The sequence below is a fragment of the Pteropus vampyrus genome, unplaced genomic scaffold (assembly GCF_000151845.1).
Source record: "Pteropus vampyrus isolate Shadow unplaced genomic scaffold, Pvam_2.0 Scaffold11, whole genome shotgun sequence".
Lineage (NCBI taxonomy): Eukaryota > Metazoa > Chordata > Mammalia > Chiroptera > Pteropodidae > Pteropus > Pteropus vampyrus.
In genome coordinates, this window is record NW_011888792.1 from 17,152,709 (window position 1) to 17,166,949 (window position 14,241).

The window sequence follows — 14,241 nt, forward strand, 5'->3', positions numbered from 1 at the left end:
AAAAAAAATTAGGGTGCTCCTGGTACAGGATGCTTGAGACTTTAAGAAATACATAATACGTGAGGAAAGCATATTTTAATAATGAATACATTTTTGGTTTCTGGTTATCTGAATGCTTTTCGTACGCCCCATTTCTCTTGGTATTTCAAGCTTATTGACATGACTCAAAAGACTTTTTGAAACTGCATCAAGGACCTCAGCTTCCCTTCCTTAATCTTCTTGAAATAAGTAGCATAAATAATCTTTTGCCTTCATACTTATTTTTGGAGAGTGTAGATAATAGGAATTTGTCTGGCACTGGCTTTTTTAGCTTCAGGCTATTCGATAACAACTTATAATATATATATATTCTTTCCAGTGTATAATTCCATCCATTACTGTGTCAGTTGTGTCAATTTCTCTCCATCCCAAGGAAAAGACCATAATGAGGGTTGCAGAGGATGTGTTTTCTTTGAAGCTGAAAAAGCTACAGCAGTTAAAATATGGGTAAAATCCTGTCTTGGCAGGATTCAGATACTATTTCAAGTTCAATGTTAAATAAAGGTTTTCTATAGCTGGAAGTTTTTATATAATTAACTGTAGCTCAACTTGTGCTACATTATTATATAAGTATTATTTTTGTCAGATATAGCGTATGCGTTATTTTCCCTTAAGTATTCTTCCACTTAAGAGTGAAATTCTAATAAACAAGTACATCTATTTCAGAAATAAAAAATTGAATTCAGAATACTCCTTCAAATAGAATGTTAAATTTTAGATTAAATTAAATACAGCAAAACTTAAATTTATTAGCAAACCCATTTATTTGCTTATCATTAATAGATATTTCTAATAAATGTTTTATTACTATAATATAGGCTAAATGAGTTTAAAAATATTTGAAAATCTCTGTGACCATATACTATGTGCTTGTGGAAGTTATTTTTGTATTCCTCAGTAACAGTGTTTCATAAGAGCCTTTGGAAAATGTCCACATGTAACAATAATCAACAACGAAAGCAAGATTGGTTAGAGGAAAACAGCACACAATGAGGACAGAAATATGAAGTTAAAATTATCAGTTATCTAGAGTATTAGTGAGGAGTTTTTATTTGCAACATGATAGAACCACCCTACTAGAAGTGGCTTAAACAAAAGGGAGTTTCTTTTTTCAGCTGAGAAGTTAAAGCATAGCTGTGCTATTTTCCTCTGTAGATTATTCACTCACAGGCAGGTGATTTTTACTTCCTGGAGGCTGGAGTTGGCCTCAGAAACTTCAACCTACATTACAGTTTTCCAGATACACGTGTAGAAGAGATTTTGCTTTACCAAAAATTTCCGTGAAATGGTGGGCCTGACAGTAGATGGCCCAAACTGGGTCATGTACCAATCCATGTATCAGGGCCACGAGGTTGGCTGAGGACTGACTCATAGTCCCAATCTTAGAGCTGGCGTTGAAGTCAATGCCAGTTCTGTAAAGAACATTGGACCCAGAGTGGCAAAGATGGTTACCTCACAGTATGACATACTTGTCAAAGATGAAGTAGAAATTGAGTAGGAAGAAAAAGCAGACATTCATCACAGTGACAATTGTTTCATAATCACTAAGATTGGAGACAACAAAATTAATGTACTTTTTGCTTTTGATCAGTTTATAAACATCGTGACTTTAATTCCCTCCTGCATTTTTTTGCTTGATGTTTGGAACAGCTAGTAAATGGCAGCTGGTTTTGTATAGTAATATAATCAATCTCAGGAGGAATTGAGTAGGGGAAAGCCTAAAAGAGATAGACTCCCTTATCATTCTTTCATTTGTATCTTGTCTTGATCATACAGTTTTTTTAGTTTTTTTTTGTTGTTTGTTTGTTTGTTTTCGAGCTCTGCAGTCCTATTTCAAAAGAGATTCCCAGCACTTTCAGAACTAGTGTGACTGCTTTGTTTTACCTGCCCTGAAAAGAAAATTAAGTTTAATTTGTTTTTAATGAAATCTCCAATGCAAACTCTTCTCAATGTAATTAAAGAAACTATTTTATTTTCTTAGCTATTTATAATTCTCTTTTGATGTTTTCTTACCAAATCTACATCTGCATTTCAGTTAACATTAGACCTTCTGTAAGAGCTAACTACTAACCTTTGGAGAACATTTCATTGGGGGGAAAAAAGACAAATAAAAGCTTAGATTTGTTTAATATACTTAGTTTCTTTCGTTACGGAATAACTCATTGTCTTGATCAGGTATATCAATAATAGACGAGACAAGTTGGGAAATTAGACTTCCAATGAATTTAGGTACAGAAAGAAATTTAATCTCAATATTTACATTCAGCATGATAAAGCTAGAAAATGATGTAAATCTCTTAATTAAATGTGGCCTTAAAATTACATATTTTAAAAACATATTAAAAGATTACTAATCTCTTACCTTAGTGATCAAAATGAGTTTTTTTCTTATATGAATTGAACATGTCCCTGAATATTAGAATAAGAAGAAACCTGAAAAATTATCTAATTGAAACCTTTTCCATTGTAAATGTGTTATGTAATGAACATAGAGATTAAATGTCTTGCCCACAGATACATAACTATAGCCTAACTTGAAAATAAAACAAAGATCCTTTGCTCGGTGGTCTATCACCTACTCATAAATGTGTGGACACATAATGCCCTAAGTCCAGATCAAAGATAGTGTCTTTTGTTAAGGTATTATTGCTTTGAAACTTAGCCCACTATGTAACACTAGGAAGATGACAAAGAGATACATGTTGAAAGAGTTGAATAAAAAGGGCCAGGAAATTATTATCCTTCAGGGTTTTGTTTACTGTGTCAGCCCTGCCATTTGTCCTCATTTTGTTATAATAATAACAAAAGGCTAAGTGTTCTATTAATTTTAATTTTAACATTTGAAAGCAAAGACTACTTTCAATTTCAGAATAATTTAAAAATAGCTAAAACTGTTCATGTCAGGTAAATAGTACGAATACAAAAAAGAATTATTAGCTTACACATGCATATGAATTTATTTCCCTAAAGCTTGTCTGTTACATGAGTCACTGATTAATAGAGACATATTAATTGTATGCTTAATTCTATATGGCCAGCACTGCAGTGGGAAATTATAGGGGGCGGGGGCGGGGGGAAATGTGGCAGTCCCTGTGCAGAAAACTTTAAAAAGTTGATCAGGGGGAAAATGAGACACCATTTGAGAAAATTACAGAGCAGTTTATTATGAAGGGATGGTTACTCAAATTAAAGTATAAACATTTTGAGAAAGGGAAAATATCAGATAATTCAATTATATTGCATTTATTTATAATCTCAATTCCTTTACTTCAGCCTACTCTTTCTGCTACATTTTATAATCCACAAATCACAAATAGAATGTAGCTTAAAAACCATAAGAAAAAGCTCCATGTAATTTAAAAAATTTAAATTTAATTTAAAAATCTAACTAAAAAAAATATTTTTCTAATCCTCATGGATACCCCACAAGCCCCACCCCCCAACTCAGAGTCACAGTGCTATTGTGCTTGCCCAAAGGGCCCTGCCAGGTATGAGGAAACTGGCTCTTGCCAAAGCATGTGCAGGGATGGGACCACCTGAGCCCAGAACTAGAAAGTAAAGTGTGTACGCATGAGCTACAGACTCAGAGGCTTTCCTAGAACCAAAGGCCCTCATTACAAAATTCATTAAACATTTTTTTCTGGCAACCAGGCAACCTTATTCTGAAATTTTAAAGCTGTAAAGAGATAGTTCAGAAAATGGCATGAATCATAAGATTCCAATAAAACACTTAAGCTAAGAAAGATAATTACAATCGGACAAAAAAATGTATAAAAAATTAAAGAATTTTATTAATTGCTTCTTATATTGCTCGTATATTTCCAGGCCACCAACCTGGGTTAATCTCTCACAAAAGAGAAATTTAATCTTTCAAATGCCAAAACTCATTTTCAGGCCAGAACATGAAAGAAACTATGTAATATTTTTAAAATATGTGTACAGTATTCAGAGCAGTAGAATTATTATTTTGGGTTGATTTTTTTTGTTATGTCTAATTGCATATCAGTAAAACAACATTAGATTTGAAATTTAGAGAGCTTGTATTAAAATATATACAAAATAAAAGATATTAGAACTTTCTATAAAGGCCCTGAACAATCAATCAACTGTTGAATGTTAAAACTGATATATCAATAATGGTAAATGCAAGATTTTAATAAAAGTTTATTTAAAAATATATTTTCAGTTTCATTAAAGGATCATTTGAAGCCTACTAATGTATAAAAGTTTATTCTCATCATAACCCAAAATATAGTAAACTATAATTTCTAATGATTGGGAATTCTAGTGAACCCCCTTTAAAGTAGATATGATATGATAATTTTTAGCAGAAACAGATAATAATGAAAAGTAAACATGGAAACATATTAAATTACTTTGACCAAATTGGATCAAAATAATAGCTTTTATCTGTTATTAAACAAAACTATAATTTTTATCTTTTTTATAATAATAGACAAATGGATTACGCTAATATATCAGATAATTTTATCTCTAAAAATTCTAAGTGAGCAAGTTGATTACTTTGGAGATTCATCTTCATTTGCGAAGCTAGATAATCTAAAACATTTCTTAATGAATCAATTATCTCTTTCAGGTTATAACTTCTCATAAATGAAACTATATGAATATAGTTTATCATTGAGAGAAGTTAAACTTCAAAAAGTACATATTTTAGCATTTTTGCGAAGGATAATATTTTTAGCATTACTGTTCAACTACTTAACAAAAAGAGGCAAAATTACATTTCAGTGATTTTTCATGTGTCAGGCTCTATCCAGTGTGTTTATGCATTTACAACTACCTTATTATATCTCCCTTCCATTTTATGTGAGAAGAAACTGACTCATAGAATAAACACTGCTGAGGTCCTACAGTCTGTAAATTTGTTATTACTACAGAGTTTAAGTATTTGCAATTTCTCCCAAAGAATGGCAAGAAGCGGTTAATTCTTTATTTTCTTTTAGACTTATCTTAAAGCAAAACAAACTCTTCTATAAATCTACACTAAATTGATCAAAAATAATCTAAAGAACATACATTCAAATAAATCGGGAATCAGTGAGTCTCCTGTTAATCTTTTTTCACTGGACATGTAATGGAAGCTGCCAAAAGAGTTGGTAGGAGTTAAATGGAATGATAAATGTAAAATTTCTAAAACAATGTTATAACTTAATAAACAATAGCATGAGCTATTATTCGATATGATTGATATTAAGTTGTTTAGGTTTACTTCCAAACTTACAGTTGTTTTAACCAAGAACCTAAGTAGTCACCTCCTCCAAGACACGAGGATGCTAGGAGACATAAAAATAAACTTCCCATAATCCCTTAATTATGAGAAAGTTCCTATTACCTCTTGCTGTCCAACAATGAAGAACTAGAGTGGAATGGTGTTAAAGGAATAGTATTTTTTATATGTTAAAAATAAATTGTGTTTTTTTACTCAATTGCCTAAAACATTGCGGCAGTTTTCTAAGTAAGAGATGTAGGCAGTTTGTCTTTGTCAAAAGAACTTTCCTAGGCGACTTGCACAGATCACAAAGAACAGTGGGAAGTAAATGAGAAAATAGAAGCTGGAAATGATGTAGTAGCCAAATCTAGTAGAGTGTAAAAGGAGAAAAGCACGAAAAGCAAGAAAAGAAATATCAGCTAGAATTGAGGAACTGAAACCTTTTCCATATTTCCTGGGAACAAGGTCAGCTGTATAGTTACCTCTACTAACCTCATGGATAACATAAACTAGATTCGATATAAATGATCAGGGGTTATCAAAAGTGATGCATACAAGATAAAGTGTTGTACCTCAGTGTAATTGCTTTTTCCACCTCTCATTCTTGTATTACAAGGATTTATTTTTTTATTATATTAATTAGTTAGAAAGCAAAAGATGAGATAAATCAATAGCAATAATAAACATAGCAGGCACTTAATAAATACTTATTAATCTGTTTATTAATTTAAACAATAATGGCAAAAAATAGTTTTATATCTAGAACATCATGGCACAGTGCTTATGTGATATATGTTTTTAAGTTAGAAGCTCTTTCTGTAGTTTTTATAGAAAAAGGCATTGAAATATAGTGATTTACTGGAGTTTATTGAGTAGTTAAGGAAATTATTAGGATCAGAAAACTTACGGTTCTTATTACTACTCTGTGTGTGTGTCAGTGTATGCGTGTTTATCTTTGTGTGTGTGACACACAAGGGAGAGAGAGAGAGACTTCTAAAGCCTACATTATTGCGTTTCTATTGCTTTAACAATGAATGCATCTTTTCAGAGTCAGTGTATGATCTATGCAGATGACAGCCAGAATTTTTCATTTAAATTGCTAGTGAGTTCTAATTACCTTATTTATGATAAATTTCTGAGGAACATTAATAATAGTACGTATAGACTGGCCGAATAGTTGCTGACCAATTAGGCAATACATAAATACGTATTAGATCATTATTGTCAGTTTATCAGTGGCATTTCTCCTGTGTGACGCACTCTGTCTCCAGGCAGATCTCTCACCACTCACCCACTCCAATTGTAGAACCACTTGCAATTCCCTATTTATTTTACAGTCTTTCTGGCCTCCAGATCCCTACAAATGCCATTTCCTCAACTGTTACTTTTATCTTGTTAACTTTATCCGATTCTCAACTTTATAAGATTCTAATGTGTATTTCACTTTTCAGATGCTTAACCTTCAAAGCTCAGGGTAAGCATCTCCTCCTACAGGCATCAGCAGAGTGCACAGTTCCTATGCACTCATGTGTCTCTCTTGTCTACTGTAAGTTCTTCATGGAGCAGACACTTTGTCCAGTGTCATAGTCCCAGTATCTAATAGTACAGGACCTGGCATAAAGTATATACTCAATAGAAAGATGTTATATAAATGCCTTGGTGAGCAGGTGCAACAGAAATGTATGTGGCACACAAGATTAGTAGTAGGAAGAGGAAATACTATTTACATTTGTGCAATATATTAAATATGTTCTTTATTCTAACAACTTCTCACAGTATTTTACCAATGAGCTTCAGAGAAATTAACTGCCCATATACATAGCTAGATTATTGAGACTGAGCCATATTAAAGAACAGACAATAGTGTTTAATGTAAACATGTGTAAAATGTATGTTTCTGACTAAATGTTCTTTGTGAATAAAAAAATGTAAGAAAGCAATTTGAGTGGCAGGTGAGATGGATTCCAAGACATAACTAAAACAGGGGTAAACTGTTTTAATAAATACCAGATAGTAAATATATGAAAGTAGCCATAGATAATATGTAAGTGAATGGGAGTGGGTATGTTCCAATAAAACTTAAAAAAAAAAAAAAAATCAGGCAGTGAATTGGATTTACCCTGCATGTTTTAATTTGCAGACACTGGGACTAGAGGAAACTGGGTAAATAGGGGTATTTTCTTGGAAGAAAATGTTTCTACATAATTCCTCTAGGATTAGTAAGTCAGAGTTGATGGTAATTAACTATGTAGCTACATGTAGTTTCTAAAGAGAACTGGCGACCTCTGCCCACCCACCCATCTAACATCTCATACTTCATACATAAATCTGCCAGAACATTTTACACAGCCACATACATTTTCTAAAATCACTAAAACACACCCACACGTACACACACAGTGTTAAGACATGCAGGACCTGAGCAAGAGAACACATGAATGCACTATGTGGTCCTATTATATGATTTTGATTTTGACGGTGATAATGAATATTTAATAGATCTCATATAATTATGAGAACAATTAGGTAGACTTAGTTTCTTTCTTGTTTGTCAGTAATATTGTTTTAGTTTTTCTATCCAGAATGTAGAAATAACTATATTTTGTGTAATTTTATCTCCATACAGTCAAAATAATTATAAAACTATATGCTTTTTTCCTTTCATGATTGGCATTACCTATCCAGTTATTTAATAATGTCACTGGAAAAAAAAAAACATTTACGTATAATTTTATTTTAATATATTATAATTTTATATTTTTAAATTTTGTGTTATACAGTATAAATCATAAAGCTTGCCCGATCAATATTTGCTGTTACTGAATAATTATCCTTAAGTTTGCTTTTCTAAAAGCTGATAACACATACAATTATCTTTATTTTAAAAGCCATATTGAAAAACGATTACTCTTAAAGAATGGTAAAAACTATAAAATCTACCTATGAAACACAATTGAGTAAAATGAATAAAGAAAATTTTTTTGCTATTATCATTTTATGACCTCTTCGTATCTGGTGCTTTAAGATTTTTCTAACTGTTAAATACAGAGAAAAGTGTAACTAGACTTATATAAACATAAAATGAGAAACCATCAAGGAAGCTCTAAAAACACTGCAGTGCTTAGCAATTCAATTTTAAAAGACATAAAACCCAAAGGTCCTGTTTAAATAATTACACAGTTATAAAGATAAATTAAATGTAAATGCCTTTTCTTTTATAATTTATCAGATTGGATTTAAATTAATGCTAAACAAAATTTTAAAGGTAAATATGTATCTATAGAAAGGATTCCAGACATTAATAAAAGCTACATACATTACATTTTAAATGAATGTAATGTGTGCCAAAACAATCATGAGACACTTAAATCCTAACATGTGCCAAAACAATCATGAGACACTTAAATCCAAGAAATTGATACAAATGAAATTAATTCATATACATCTTCCTATTCCGATTATAAAATATCTAAAATATTTACATATGAGCCTTGGTTTTGGAACAGAACTGGTCTTACTGTTGTAATGCAGTAGGATCTTCTTCATTCTCAGCAAACCACACTCCTCAGGATGCTCCTAAAATTTGGTCCACAGAGTGTTTACCAGAGACTAATCTCTAAATACAAAGGTGCCTTGCAGCATGCCTATAGAACACCAGTTGCACAATCAATGAATGGATTTTTGTTAATGATTTTATGAGTATAAATTTTGTGAATTTAATGAACTTAATGTCCAAGAAAATAGATTATGGAAACAATTCTTCCAAGTAAAGTATTCCTATAAGATCTGTCACATCTACCTTGTCTGATGTTCCTAGATTTTGTCAACTAGGGATTAAAGTATATTCATCTCAGATTAAATCTTCTGACACTTTTTGACCATCGATCACAATGGACATTTGGTACAGGCATCATTAGAGGATATTACTCTAGGTGATTTCTAGTCTTTTACCCTCTGTTCTTCTTTATACAGTGTTGTTACTTGCTTTGCTAGTTCAATCTCCTATGGACTACTATAGAATTTCACCTGAAGCACAACATGCAAACCAAAGTTTTATTAAATATAGTATCATGGATATTTCTAAAGTGAAAAAAAATGGCTTTCTTGTATTGAAAAGAAAGTATTTTTAACACGGAAGCAAAACTGTAGACTTTTTATAACCTGATAATAATTGATTATAATTAGTCTTCAATTTCTATGTGTCTATCATGTTAGAACTGGCTTGTTTATATGTTGCTATGAGTAGCTGGTATTGGCATATCCTGGGAGATTTTTAGAAACGGTAGAATCTCAGATTCCACCCAAATCTACTAAATAAGTTTAAGAAACACTTTTCTAGAATATTTTATTGCCACCCACAAGCTATTCACATTTCCTGAGCACCAATTATATACCATACCCTGTGTTAAATAATGGTGTATTAAATCTATGTTCTTGATGCCTCAACGCCCCCAGAAACAGGCAGTGAGCAACCCTCTGGGTAGCGAAGTGCACCAGTGTGATCAGATTCTCTCCTACAAGTTCCCCTCCTTGCTCTTCCCTTACTGTGACATACAAATTCACCAATGAAATCCTCTGATGCCTTTTACTCGTGTACTCTGCTCTGACTCCCAATAAAGGCTCTTGTCCAGTCCTCACTCTCTCCCTTATCTCTCAACCTGCTTTGTTGAGCCCACTTCCATGGTGTCCCTCTCATATGGTCCTTGTGTGGTGTGTGCGCCTCCCTCTAGGTCCTGTGAGTATAGTAACTGCTTTTATTTTATATGCCTTTCTGAGTATAATTTCCATGGTCATATGGAGTGATCCTTAAAGACTCCACAAGAGGGACTTGCTCCTCCATTTACAACATAAATGGGAATAAAATAAATTATACGTGGTCTCTCTGCCTGAGGAGATCATGGCCTGATGGGAAAGAAAGCAGGCACATAGGGCGATATTTGGTGAACAGATTGTGAAATAAAGAGTAAAGGGGAATTACATTTGTTCCCTCATGGCGGTCAGAAAATTGGAGTGAGCCGTAATAGCTGGAAAACGTCATTTAAAAGGAGAATAGTATATTTTTCATTCCTTCTCAAGACATGTACCCTCTATCAACAAGGAGCATGTGAGAGCTGTGCTCGTAGTAAGATTTTATTACCCAGAAGTTCTCAATTTCATAGAAAGGGTTAATGTGGAAAACTGCACATTTGGAAAAATGTACCCATCATAGACAGGGATCGAGACTAATCTCTGTGAAGAGATTAATAGAACATCCTCCGTGACTCATACCCTGCTGGTTAGGGTTTAAGAAGAACCAATTCAGCACTGCCCCTCGTTTACAACTTCCCTGACTATCCCTAATAATCGCAGCCTTGCTTTCAGTCTGTATCTTGAGTTCTCTAAGACCAATGTCATTATGTTTCAGAATATCAGTTTTCACAAGAAGCTGCAGACTGCCAGATCACCACCTACTCATCTGTGTACTCTACTACCAGGAACCCTTAGCACATTCTCTATTTAGATTCTTTTTTTATCTGTTCCCGATAAGCCAAATGCTTCCTTTGTGCACTCTGAAATTCATGTCCCATCAACAGTAAAATCTCCTAAGTTATCTACCTTTATTCTGAGGATTTCCTTCTTTTTTTTTTTTTTTTTAATCTAAGGGATCATTGGGTCTCCACTGAGGACACTGTTTTCCCTGTAGCCCTCTCAAAACTCTGGGAGCACTGGGCTTGGAGTTAGAGGATTTGTGGTTCTAGTCCATCACCTCCCAATACTTCTGCTTCCCTGCAACCAAAAATCCAAGTTTTAAAACTGGTCAGTGGGCTGTATCTCTACTTTCCTAATTGTGTTGTCATCTATAAAAACCTAGTTTCTCTCACTTAATAAATATAACTTCTAGCTCATTCCTTTTATTTTAAGGACATCACCTGCCTTACTTCCTGGTAATCAAAAGCACAAATTTAGATAATCTTTGCAATGGTCTGGCCTCTCAGTCTTTTGAACTATTCTTCTCCAGTGATATATTTATTCATTCATTCATTCATTCATTCATTCATTTATTATTTATTTTATAGTGATATTGGTTAACAAAAATCTAATAAATTTCAACAGTACACTTTAACAGTAAGGCATCTATATGTTTACACTGAGCGTTCACCTCCCATAGTTAGATTTCTTTCTGTCACCACATACTTGACTCCCTTTACCCCATCTACTCCCATCTTCCCCACCCCCCTACCCTCTGGTAAGCACTAGTCTATAATCCATGTCCATGAGTCTCTTGTTTGTTTGTCCTGTTCATTTGTTGCTTTTAGGTTTATATCCCACATATGAGTGATATCATATGATTTTCAACTTTCTCAGTCTGGCTTATTTTGCTTAGCTTAATTATCTCGAGGTCCATCCATGTTGTCACAAATGGCAGTATTTCATCTCTTCTTATGGCTGAGTAATATTCCATTGTATATATGTACCACAGCTTCTTTAACCAATCATATATCATAGGACACTTCAGTTGCTTCCATGTCCTGGCCACTGTGAATAATTGTGCTATGAACATTAGTGTGCAAATATCATTTCAGATATGGGTTTTCAAGTCTTTGGGATAAATACCCAGTAGAGGGATTGCTGGATCATATAGTGGATCAATTTTAGTTTTTTTGAGGAATCTCCATACTGTTTTCCATAGTGGTTGTACCAATTTGCAGTCCCACCAGCAGTGTATGAGGGTTCCTGTTTCTCCACATTCTCTCCAGTATTTGTTATTACTTGTCCTGTTGATTATGGCTATTCTAACAGGTGTGAGATGGTATCTCACTGTGGTTTTGATTTGCATTTCTCTAATAGCTAACGATGTTGAGCATCTTTTCATATATTTGTTGGCCATTTGTACGTCCTCTAGGAAGAAATGTCTGTTCAGGTCCTCTGTCCATTTTTTGATTGGATCGTTTGTTTTATTGTTATGGAGTTGTATGAGTTCTTTGTATATTTTGGAAATTAGGCCCTTATCGGAGGCATTTCTTGCAAATATATTTTCCCATTCTGATGGTTGTCTCTTTACTTTGTCGGCGGTTTCTTTTGCTGAGCAGAAGCTTTTTAGTTTGATGTAATCCCATTCATTTATTTTAGCTTTTACTTCCCTTGCCTTTGAGGTCAAATTAATAAAATCCTCTTTAAGTCCAAGGTCCTTGAGTTTCATTCCTATGTTTTCTTCTATGCATTTTATTGGTTCTGGTATTTTATTCAGGTCCTTAATCTATTTTGAGTAAATTTTGGTGTGCGATGATAGACAATAGTCTAGTTTTATTCTTTTGCAGGTGGCTTTCCAGTTTTCCTAGCACCATATATTGAAGAGGCTTTTCTTTCTCCACTGTATGCTTTTGGCTTTTTTGTCAAAAATTATTTGTCCATATAAATATGGATTTACTTCTGGACTCTCGATTCTGTTCCACTGGTCCATGTGTCTGTTTTGCTGCCAATACATGCCATTTTGATTACTGTTGCTTTGTAGTATAATTTGAAGTCGAGCAGAGTGATGCCTCCATCCTCGTTCTGGTTTCTCAGGATGGCTTTGGCAATTCGGGATCTTTTGTGCTTCCATACAAATCTGATGATTTTCTGTTCTATTTTTTTAAAAATGTCAATGAGATTTTGATGGAGATTGCATTAAATCTGTATAATGCTTTAGGTAATATGGTCATTCTAGCTATGTTGATTCTTCCAATCCAAGAACATGGAATATCTTTCCATTTCTTTGTATCTTCTTCAATTTCTTTTAATAGGGTCTTGTAGTTTTCATTATATACGTGCTTCATTAAATTCATTCCTAGGTATTTTATTCTTTTTGTTGCAATTGCAAAAGGAATTATTTTTCCACTTCTTTACTGATGCTTCATTATTAGAGTATTGGAATGCTATGGATTTTTGAACGTTGATTTTGTATACAGAAACTTTACTGTATTTGCTTATTGTTTCTAGTAGTGTTCTTGTGGAGTCTTTAGGGTTTTTCTATATAGAGAATCATGTCATCTGCAAATAGTGACAGTTTGACTTCTTTGTTTTCTATTTGGATGCCTTGTGCCCCTGAGATGAAGCCAACTTGATCGTGATGTATAATCTTTTTAATATGTTGCTGTATTCGGTTTGCTAGTATCTTATTTAGGATTTTTGCATCTGTGTTCATGAGAGATATTGGTCTGTAGTTTTCTTTTTTATCCTTACCAGGTTTTGGTATCAGGGTAATATTGGCCTCATAAAATGAGTTGGGAAGTATTGCCTCCTCTTTAATTTTTTGGAAGAGTTTGAGGAGAACAGGTATTAAATCTTCTTTGAATGTTAGATAGAGTTCACTGGTGAAGCCATCTGGTCCTGGACTTTTACTTTTTGGTAGGTTTTGATGATTATTTCAAGTTCCATACTGCTGATCGGTCTATTTAGATTTTCCAGTTCTTCTTGATTCAGTCTAGGAAGATTGTATTTTTCTAAGTTCTGGCCCATTTCTTCTAGGTTATTAAATTTGCTGTTATATACTTTTTCATAGTATTCTTGTATGACCCTTTATATTTCTGCAATGTCAGTCATAACTTCCTCTCTTTCATCCCTGATTTTGTTTATTTGTGTCCTCTCTTTTTTCTTTAGTGAGTCTAGCCAGCAGGTTGTCAATTTTATTAACCTTCTCAAAGAACCAGCTCTTCGTTGCATTTATTTTTTTTCTATTGTTTTACTGTTTTCAATTTCATTTATTTCTGCTCTAATTTTGGTTATTTCTTTCCTTCTGCTGACTTTAGACCTCATTTGTTCTTCCTTTTCTTTTTTTTTTTTTTTTTCAGATGAGGCATTAAGTTGTTTATTTGGGCTCGTTCTTGTTTTTGGAGATAGGCCTGTAATGATATGAACTTTCCTCTTATTACCGTGTCCTAAAAGTTTTGCTATGTTGTACTATCATTATTGTTTGTTTCTATGTATCTCTTGATCTCATTTTATTTCTT